General features: G+C 44.7%; 1 pseudogene; it reads left to right on the top strand.

The window, feature by feature from the left end:
• Window positions 1–5,518: 5,518 nt before the first annotated feature.
• On the top strand, window positions 5,519–10,473 carry LOC112244934 (annotated as a pseudogene).
• The last annotated feature ends 912 nt before the right edge of the window (window positions 10,474–11,385 follow it).

The raw sequence follows: 11,385 nt of genomic DNA, 5'->3' as shown, positions 1-11,385 counted from the left end.
ACGCACTAACCATAGTATCCATAAAATAATAGTCTTATTCAATTGCTGTTTTCTATCCTTCTCTGGGGAAAATAGGCAACAACATTTTCCAATAGAATGACCTTATAACACAGTTAATTAATTACACTCATTAAAAAGCCTCATGGCTGTGGGTAAAAATGACCGTCTAAACCTCTCTGTGGAACATCTGGGCAGGATGAACCTGCTGCTGAAGCTGCTCCTGTGTTGCATTAGAGAGCTGTGGAGTGTGTGTGTGTGTGTGTGTGTGTGTGTGTGTGTGTGTGTGTGTGTGTGTGTGTGTGTGTGTGTGTGTGTGTGTGTGTCACTGTCCATGATTGTGTGTGTTTTTACTTGCAGCCTTTTTATGAACATGTCCTGTATTGTTGATTCCAGGCTGCAGCCAATTGTAGCACTGGCTTTGTTAATTATTTTGTCAAGCTTGTTTGTCTTCCTTAGCTAAATTTCCTTTTCAGCACACAATGGCATAGGTCACTACACTCGCCACTACACTGCTATAGAACATACGAAGCATTTTGTCACATACACTAAAATATCTAAGCTTCCTTAAAAAGTACAGTCTGGATTGAGATTTTTTTGTAGAGAAGTATCCTTTCAGTTCAGTTTGTTGTCCACTATTACACCCAAGTTGTCACATCCGCTCCCACTATGCCCTCTTGTGTTCATCCGGTGTCGTCTTAACCTGCAGTTCTCCCTGTACACTCTCTCTCTCTCGCTCTTGGTGTGATTGTGTGGTTGGAGACAGTTGTGCTGGAGTCAGAGCAGATTGCTACCAGCTACAACCTGTTCCATAATCAAGACCTCTACAAATACTCATTCCTGCCACTTCCACTCTGCCAGATTGTAATCTCTGCTCATTACCGCTCTGTTGCTGGCTCCTGTACCACATCTCACCACCCAACCACCTTGCTCTGGACACCACCACTGCCTTGGATTCCCCTCCGGACCTGTTTACCCTGTTCAACTCAGTCAACTCCAACCTCACTCTACACTTCTGGGTTTTCTGCAATTTATCTGAGCTACCCCGGTTCTGCACTCCACATCTCTCTGTGTACAATAAACATTTTGGTTCATTCATCCCTGCTTCCGTATCTGAGTCCACTCTTGGGTTCCCCTGTGTTCGAGCTGTGAAACACAAGTACTTATCTTATAAGAGTCAACAGGGCCAATCTCTTCACAATTAATAGAAATGGGATTAATAACATCTTTGTGAAATGGTGTGAGGCCAATTACTTGGACCTGAATGTACTGAAGATCAAGGAGCTAGTGGTAGGAAAAACAAAGGACTCTGTCATATCCCTGTGATGAGCATTGTCTCCTCTCATGACACAGCTTACTATAGCAGAGTCAGAGAATTACTGTAAGTGGCTCAGTTCATTCTTGTGTGTGAAGTCATTTGTGTAAGCAGAAAAGATCTGATACTGCCTGGTTCAGTCTTACGAACTGTGGTCTATTGGTCAGGTAGTTCACAATCCATTTGATTGTGTGTGGATTTAAGTGAATGCCCTTGTAATGATGCACCTGTGTAATGATCATGCTGTTTAATCAGCTTATCGATATGCCACACCTGCCAGGTGAAGGAATTATCTTGGCAAGGTAGAAATACTCACTAATAGGGATGTAAACAAATTTGTGCACAATATTTGAGATAAATAAGCTTTCTGTGCATATGTAGAAAATTTATGGGATCTTTTATTTAAGCTCATGAAACATGGGACCAACACTAAACATGATGCATTTATATTTTTGTTCAGTATACATGACAAAGTACAGAACGGTAAAATAAAAATAAAAAGTTATATATAGGAAAGACACCAAGAGACAACAAAAATACTATTTACATACTATTCATGGTTGATTTTGCAAATATGGACATGGTTGTTAAATATTTTGAAAAATGAAACCTCCTGAGACTGCGTTTTATCTATCTGAACATTTTCTTCACTCTGTCTGGAAACAAGATCCCCAAATACCCGAGGGGAACTGTCATTATCACCACATCATAAAATGTGCTATTTTAGTTGAAAAGGAAATTACAGAAATTGTGCCTATGGTATTTTATATAACATTTCACATTAATTGTATTTTTTCCATGATTTAAAAAAAAGAAACTATTTTGAAGTTTTAATTATATGTATTCATCGTTGTCATGTTTAAATGTCCATATATGCCTTGATGATACTCAGAAACATGTATTTACCAAATCAAAATCTTAATATTTTACATTACTTTAGAAATTATCTTAAGAACCAGTATATAAGGTTCAGATTTGGGAAAAATCATCAATATCAATTGTAATATTAATACACCTCTGCCTTAAAAATATGTACCATGATGGTAATAACTTAGCGTTGTGGCAGTGTGGTGGAAATTACATTTCATATAAAACAACTGATGAAAAATACCCTTAAACATTTTAATGTCACAGTAGTAGTTACTTGACCTCTGTGAATATTTTTTGGGGCCTGCAATTTCTGAGGCTGGTATCTCTAACTTATCCTCTGCAGCAGAGGTAACTCTGGGTCTTCCGTTCCTGTGGCTGTAATGAACACGAGGGGAGACAGAGAGCTGGTTTCAAGAGCAGGGCACAGCAGGTGTTTAACTGTAAAGGACCACAGAAGGAGGCAGGTAGCTGGGTCCAGGGGCAGGCACAAGGTCATACACAGGGGGTCCAAAAAGGCAACAGTACAGGCAGGGAAAAACTAGTAAGGTCATCCGGGAGATCAGGCAATAGGTAGATAACAAGAAATCCGATAGGCTAAAGTACAGGCAGGGAATAGGCAAAATGCATCATTAGTGAGGCAGGCATAAATTATCATACACGGGTGGATTAAATTACAGGACCACCAGCACTCCGAATAGAAGTGTGTCACAAAACAAACAATATCTCACAATGATGGGGTGCAAATAACTGAACTAAATAGGGGGTAATAATGACATACAGGTGTGTGAACAGGTGATCAGAATTCAGGTGATTGGAATCTGGAGAGTGAGTTGCAGTCAGGGGATCTGTGTTTGAGAGTGTAAGTTGGAAGCAGACGTTACAGTCCTCATGAGAGCCAGTTTCATTGTAGCGCTTGATGGGTTTTGCGACTGCACTTGAAGAAACTTTTAAAGTTCTTGAAATGTTCTGTATTGACTGACCTTCATGTCTTACGGTAATGGACTGTCGTTTCTCTTTGCTCATTTGAGCTGTTCTTGCCATAATATGGACTTGGTATTTTACCAAATAGGGCTATCTTCTGTATACCCCCTGTATACCTTGTCACAACTGACTGGCTCAAATGCATTAAGAAGGCAAGAAATTCCACAAATTAAGAAGGCACATCTTGTCACGTCTCCTCTCCATCAGTACGCACACCTGCCTTTCCCCGTCACGCTCATCAGCGTATTATTGGACTCAATCACCAGTTTACCTCCCTTATATTTGTCAGTTCCCCATCTCTGTTCCCCGCTGCTGCATTAATTGTAATTTGTCTTTGTTTAGCACGCTGTTCCTGTCTTGTTACCTGTCTGTTCCGCGATAAATGTTCAACTCCCCGTATCTGCTTCTCATCTCCAGTGTCGGTCGTTACAGAATGCAGCAGCCATCACGCCTGCTTGCACTCAAAGGCACCAGGCTCCCCAGCATTACACTCTCCTGCCACCATAAGTACGCACACCTGCCTTTCTCATTCACGCGCATCAGCGTATTATTGGACTCACCTGAAATCAATCACCTGTTTATTACCTCCCTATATTTGCTGCATTAATTGTTGTTTGTCTTTGTTTACCCGTGTTCTGACGCTGTTCCTGTCCTGTTACCTGCTTCTCATCTCCAGCGGCGGTCGTTACACACCTGTTAGTTGAAATACATTCCAGGTGACTTACCTTATGGAGCTGGTTGAGAGAATTTTATTTTCTTTCTTTATTTTATTTCACCTTTATTTAACCAGGTAGGCAAGTTGAGATCAAGTTCTCATTTACAATTGCGACCTTGAAGAATGTGCAAAGTAGAAATAAAAATAATGGGGTGCAAAGGAGCAAAATAAATAAATAAATAAAATACAGTAGGGAAAGAGGTAGTTGTTTGGGCTAAATTATAGGTGGGCTATGTACAGGTGCAGTAATCTGTGAGCTGCTCTGACAGTTGGTGCTTAAAGCTAGTGAGGGAGATAAGTGTTTCCAGTTTCAGAGATTTTTGAAGTTCGTTCCAGTCATTGGCAGCAGAGAACTGGAAGGAGAGGCGGCCAAAGAAAGAATTGGTTTTGGGGGTGACTAGAGAGATATACCTGCTGGAGCGTGTGTTACAGGTGGGAGATGCTATGGTGACCAGCGAGCTGAGATAAGGGGGGACTTTACCTAGCAGGGTCTTGTAGATGACATGGAGCCAGCGGGTTTGGTGACGAGTATGAAGCGAGGGCCAGCCAACGAGAGCGTACAGGTCGCAATGGTGGGTAGTATATGGGGCTTTGGTGACAAAACAGATTGCACTGTGATAGACTGCATCCAATTTGTTGAGTAGGGTATTGGAGGCTATTTTGTAAATGACATCGCCAAAGTCGAGGATTGGTAGGATGGTCAGTTTTACAAGGGTATGTTTGGCAGCATGAGTGAAGGATGCTTTGTTGCGAAATAGGAAGCCAATTCTAGATTTAACTTTGGATTGGAGATGTTTGATATGGGTCTGGAAGGAGAGTTTACAGTCTACCCAGACACCTAAGTATTTGTAGTTGTCCACGTATTCTAAGTCAGAGCCGTCCAGAGTAGTGATGTTGGACAGGCGGGCAGGTGCAGGTAGCGATCGGTTGAAGAGCATGCATTTAGTTTTACTTGTATTTAAGAGCAATTGGAGGCCACGGAAGGAGAGTTGTATGGCATTGAAGCTTGCCTGGAGGGTTGTTAACACAGTGTCCAAAGAAGGGCCAGAAGTATACAGAATGGTGTCGTCTGCGTAGAGGTGGATCAGAGACTCACCAGCAGCAAGAGCAACCTCATTGATGTATACAGAGAAGAGAGTCGGTCCAAGAATTGAACCCTGTGGCACCCCCATAGAGACTGCCCGAGGTCCGGACAGCAGACCCTCCGATTTGACACTGAACTCTATCAGAGAAGTAGTTGGTGAACCAGGCGAGGCAATCATTTGAGAATGCCAAGAGTGTGTAAAGCTGTCATGAAGGCAAGGAGTGGCTATTGGAAGAATCTCAAACATAAAATATATTTGGATTTGTTTAACTCTTTTTTGGTTACTACATGATTCCATATGTGTTATTTCATAGTTTTGATGCCTTCACTATTATTCTACAATGTAGATAATAGTACAAATAAAGAAAAACCCTTGAATGAGTAGGTGTCTAAAACTTTTGACATGTAGTGTATACATATTAATATTGCGCTGTTAAATTAGATCTTAGAATGTTGAGGCACTAGCCGCTTTGAATAGAGGGGCGTTGTGTACTCAGTGTGGAAGGCTACTTGGCGATATTACGCTCCGCTGGTTGTCTGAAAAGCTCTGCACAACATGGCGGTCATGGAGGTGCGGTCAGTGGGAGCTGGAGGACCAGCCTCTTTGTCCTGGTTTAGCGGTGCACTGGTTGCTGTGGTGCTGGGAGACTGCGTTGGCGGATAATTTCAATGTGCCATGTGTCCATGCAAGTCATTTGTTTATTGAAAAAAAAATGCTCACGTTAAATCTACGATTATCACAAAGCATCACTGTGTGTCCCAATCTTCATATTACTTTCGCTTCCAACAACAAGCACGAGGAAACAGCGCAATAACCTCTCTTCCTGCGACGTGAATAGGCTATATTCAGTAGCCTATATTATGTTGTATTGTTACACACCAGATAGGTGCGGTAAAATGTGTTGTTTTACATTGTCAGGCATAGTAGTACAGTGCCCTGGAGTAAATTAGGGTTAAGTGCCTTGCAAAGGGCCTATCGACCGATTTTTCACATTGTCGGGTAGCGTTTTCGAATCAGCAGCCTTTCGGTTATTGGCCCAGCGGGTTATTTTCCTGTGTCTGGTCCGGACTGCATTCTCATATGCAGGGAACCGCACCATGGTACAAATTGAATCTGACCGAGACGACCCTTTTTGAGCGAACCACTGTGCGCTCCCTAGTGCGGACAGTGATCACACCAGCCCAAACTCATCGAACAAAGGGAGAAAACGCAGCAGAGTTTGTAAAACAAACGCTCCAAACCAATTCGGTGTGAAAGCCCCCTAATGTGTAGGTCTACAGTACAAATACTCACATTTATCACCATGCATCTACCTCCCCTAAGCCCTATCGAATATGTGCATTGCTCAGAGCAACATTAAGCAATTTATTGAATAGAAAAAGGCTACACGTTTATAGCTGTCTTCTGTGAATGTGCCCCTAAGCCCAATATCACACACCCATCACCACATATTCTCATGTCGTCATCATATCGTCGTTGTGGTTTCCCCTCAGGTATTTTACATTACGTGATGACACTGCCATGACACGCTGTTTGGTCCAGTCTCTTTTGACCAGGGCAGGGTTCGACTGGGCAGGTTTTGACGAGCAAGACATGGCAAGCAGGTAAAGTAGACAGAGGTCTGTCTGCATTACAGTTTCAGTACTGTTCATACGCACCTATTAAGCATCTATAAATTATATTTAAAAACAATATTGCTTTTCTCTGCAGGTTTGCAAAGTAATACAGCCATTCTGCTGGGCAGGGGTACAGGGCAGGTGTAATCCAGGTGTTGAGGAAGCTTGAATCTCCATACTTGAATGATCTTCCAGCCAGGACTGGCTCAGTTCAGTGGTCGTGGATCATTTGGGAATGGTGGTGCAATGAGGTTAGCGGCTCAATAAGTACAGCTGTACTTCTGTATATCCTCTCTCTCTTTCTCTTTCTCTCCCTCTCTTTCTGCTCCCAGTACTCCAGGCTTGGTGCGACGCTGACCCACTCTTGTTCTCTGTGTTACAATGGAGCAGTACTCCAGGCCCTCACGGTCCACCTGCGCTTACAGGGGCTTTGGAACTGCCACATAAGTTTATTAACAAACTAATTTTATAGATGGAGGAGGTGGAAGGAGAAGATGCTGCTCACAGTGACGCCAGAGTGTAATTACTTTCTGTCACACCCTGATCTGTATCACCTGTCTTTGTGCTTGTCTCCACCCTCCTCCAGAGGTCGGGCCATCTTCCTCGTTATCCCCAGTGTATTTATACCTGTGTTCTCTGTTTGTCTGTTTCCAGTTCGTCTTGTCAGGTCTTACCAGCGTGTTTTCCCATCTCCCTGCTTTCTCAAGTTCTGTTTCCTAGTTTCCCCGGTTCTGACCATTCTGCCTGCCCTGACCAGGAGCCCCGCCCATTGTCTGAAGTCAGCGCAGCCTGCCCAGGGACGTCTTCCTGTGGGCTCAGAAGTTGCCCCGGACCTCTCTGCCATTCCCGCAGAGTACCAGGACCTCCGGGAGGTTTTCAGTAAGGCCCAGGTCACTTCACTTCCTCCGCACCGACACTATGATTTCGTGATCAACCTTCTCCCAGGAACCACACCACCCCGGGGACGACTGTACTCTCTGTTGGGTCCGGAGACCAAGGCCATGGAGACCTACATCGAGGACTCCCTAGCTGCCGGGTGTATCCGTCCTTCTGCCTCCCACACTGGGGCAGTGTTCTTCTTTGTGGAGAAGAAGGACAAAACCCTACGCCCATGCATTGACTACCGGGAGCTCAATGACTTCACGGTGAAGAACCGCTATCCACTACTACTCATTGCCTCGGCCTTCGAGCCGCTCCAGGGGGCCACCGTTTTTTCCAAGTTGGATCTGTAGAACGCCTACCATCTGGTGCGGATACGGGAAGGGGACGAGTGGAAGACTGCCTTCAATGCAGCCACTACGAATACCTGGTCATGCCATTTGGATTCACCAATGCCCCTGCTGTGTTCCAGGCCCTGGTTAGAAACATTCTTCGCGACATGTTGAACTGGTTCATTTTCGTCTACCTCGATGACATCCTCGTTTTCTCCCACTCAGCCCAAGAACACATGCTCCACATCCGACAGGTCCTCAATCGCCTACTGGAACACCAGCTTTTTGTGAAAGCGGAGAGAAATGCTAATTCCATCGCTCCACCATCCCCTTCCTTAGTTACATCATCGCTGCAGGAATATACAGATGGATCCCAGGAAGGTGAGAGCGGTGGTGGATTGACCCCAGCCTACATCCAGAGTGCAGCTGCAATGTTTCTTGGGATTTGCCAACTTCTATCACCGCTTTATGTGGGGTTACAGCACCCTGGCTTCCCCCCTGTCTGCACTCACCTCTCCCAAGATTCCATTCACATGGTCCCCAGCTGCTGATCGGGCGTTCCGAGACCTCAAGCACTGTTTCACCACTGCTCCCATATTGGTTCATCCTGACCCGTTCAGTCAGTTTGTAGTGGAGGCTGATGCTTCGGAATGTCAGAGTGGGGGATGTCCTGTCCAAGCGTTCTGCCCTGGACCTCAAGTTACATCCCTGTGCGTTCTTCTCCCATCACCTCAATGCCACGGAGAGGAACTACGATGTGGGGAATCGTGAGCTTCTCACGGTGAAGATGGCGTTGGAGGAGTGGAGACACTGGTGCGGAACATCCGTTTATTGTGTGGACAGACCACAAGAACCTGGAGTATCTCTGCACCGCCAAGCGTCTCAATTTCAGGCAAGCTAGGTGGGATCTGCTTTTCACCTGGTTTAACGTCTCCCTCTCCTACCAACAAGGATCCAAGAATATCAAGCCAGATAGCCCCGTGGCTACCCCCGGTACTGGAATCCCCTGCCCTGAGGTCGAACCTTCAGGAGGCGCCTCACCGTGTACGACAGTTGGCCGTCAATGATACTTACACAGATAGTACATCATTGGGATTTGGCTTCAGCATACAATTTTAGTTTAGAGGCTGAGAATTTGACATGTAGTACTAATGTGCAGTTAGAGAATGAGAACTTCAAACATAAGGGGATGCCTTTTTGAGGGTGCTTGAAGAAATAACTGATGCATGGTGGAGAGTTTTTGGTTCTCAACTTTTCTTTCCTCTTGTTCTAACAAACATCTTTCTTTTCTGTTTTGCGTCCAGTCTCAACGAGCCAGAGTTCCCATTCTGTTATCGTCTGCACAGAGTCAAGGACGTGATGGAAAGGAATAGCGTCAGTATTGAGGAGGTCATATCTGATCTAGGTCAGTATTGACTCATGGAGTAAATACATACTATATTTATCACGTTTCAGGTAAGACCCAAATGCAGACTGTGTTGAAGTAACAATGTTTATTACAGCAACAGGGGCAGGGGAATGACAGGTCAAGGCAGGCAGGGGTCGATAATCCAGAGTAGTGGGGCAAAGGTACAAAATGGCAGGCAGGCTCAGGGTTAGATCAGGCAGAGGTAGGTAATCCAGAGCAGGGGCAAAGGTACAGGACGTCCGGCAGAGTGGTCAGGCAGGCGGGCTCAGAGTCAGGACAGGCAAGGGTCAAGACCAGGAGGGTGGGAAAGAGCGACTAGGGAAAAGCAGGAGCTGAGACAAACCACTGGTTGATTTGACAAACAAGACGAACTGGCAACAGACAAACAGAAAACACAGGTATAAGTGTAATGGGGAAGATGAACGACACCTGGAGGGGGGTGGAGACAAGCACAAGGACAGGTGAAACAGATCAGGGCGTGACAATATTCAGTGGTGCCATTATCCCTCTGTCACAATCGTCGTAAATACACTCAGACCAAATCGCAGCGTGGAATCGGTTCGACATATTTTATTGATAGTCAAACGCACAAAAAACAATAAAGAATCAACTATACGTGAAGCTCAAACAGTGCTCACAGGCAACTACACAGAAACAAGATCCCACAAAACCCAGTGGGGAAATGGCTGCCTAAATATGACCCCCAATCAGAGACAACACTAAACAGCTGCGTCTGATTGGGAACCATACCAGGCCAACAAAGAAATACACACTAGATTACCCACCCTAGTCACACCCTGACCTAACTAAAATGGAGAATAAAAGGCTCTCTATGGTCAGGGTGTGACACCCTCTAAGATTTTTGTTAACTCTAAAGATCGGCTTCTTTCTGTGTTTGAACTCAGGCAATAGCATTGCAGCCCTACACTCTGTCCCCACTGCCATGTTCTGTGTGCTGCACTGCCTGGAGCCCCAGGATGGTCTGCCCAATCGCTACATTGGCCTGGAGAGGACAATCTGGCCTTGGGGGAGAGGCACAGACACTATCGCCTGCATGCCAGGGGCCATTGCAGGGTCACGTTATGGAATTTATACTATCCCCAAATCTAGCAGAGGTGCTGTGAAGGGGCAGAGGATGCTGATATGAATACTTAGTACCTACAAACTCTGTACCACTAGGCACCGACTGAAGGAGACTCTGGGACCGACAGTCTGCCAAACACAGCAGCACACAGCCCCCTACTTACGCAAAGGGACTTTGACCGAGATAAACATACAGTCATGACTGAAAATATTAGCACCCTAGATAAATTATTAGCAAAAAAGCCCTCTTCAATTGAAACCACAGGTTTTTAATGTGGTTCAAGTCTGGAGACTTTGATGGCCATTGCAAAATGGTCAATTAACCATTTCTTTGTGGATTTTGATGTGTACTTGGGGTTGTTGTATTTCTGGAAGATCCACTAGTGGCCAAGTTTCAGCTTCCTTGCAGAGGCAACCAGGCTTTTGGCTTAAATTTCCTGGTACCGGGTTGACCTTAACAAGGGGCCCAGGACCAGTGGAAGTTAAATATCCCCATAAGATCCACCACCATATTTTACAGTAGGTATGGGGGTTCTTTTCTGTATATGCATCCTTCGTTCCACACCAAACCTACCACTGGTGTGCCTGGCCAAAGAGCTTTATTTTCATGTCATCTAACAAATGTAAATGCTTGGAGTTTTCTAAATGGCAATGTCACTTGGATTGAAACCAGTGCCATGGTCAGGTGACATGAAAATAGAGCTCTTTGGCCTTGCACCAGTGGTGGGTTTATAATCGAAGGAAGGATGCATACCTAGGATTTCAAGGTTCTGGAAAGATTCTATATGGAGGAATGGTCTACAGTCCCTCCCAATATGTTCTCCAATCTCATAAAAAATCTAGAAGGGCTGTGTCGTTGTCCTCAGAAGGGGAAAACAGGTGTGCTAATAATTTCGAGCCCTATCTTTTTGAGGGATTTAAAAAAAAACTTGTTAAACAAAATCTTTCTCTGAGTAATTGTATTAGTATAAAGACATATCATTTCATTTTTTTGCATGCAATATAGCTCAGTATTTGTTTCAGGTTCATTTTATACTGTCTTTTTTGCTCATCTTTATCAAGGGTACATTGATAGTGTCACGTCTACTTCCGCTCCTCCCCTCC

Source organism: Oncorhynchus tshawytscha, linkage group LG11 (genome assembly GCF_018296145.1).
Source record: "Oncorhynchus tshawytscha isolate Ot180627B linkage group LG11, Otsh_v2.0, whole genome shotgun sequence".
Classification (NCBI taxonomy): Eukaryota; Metazoa; Chordata; class Actinopteri; order Salmoniformes; family Salmonidae; genus Oncorhynchus; species Oncorhynchus tshawytscha.
This window is presented reverse-complemented; position numbering and strand designations above follow the sequence as displayed.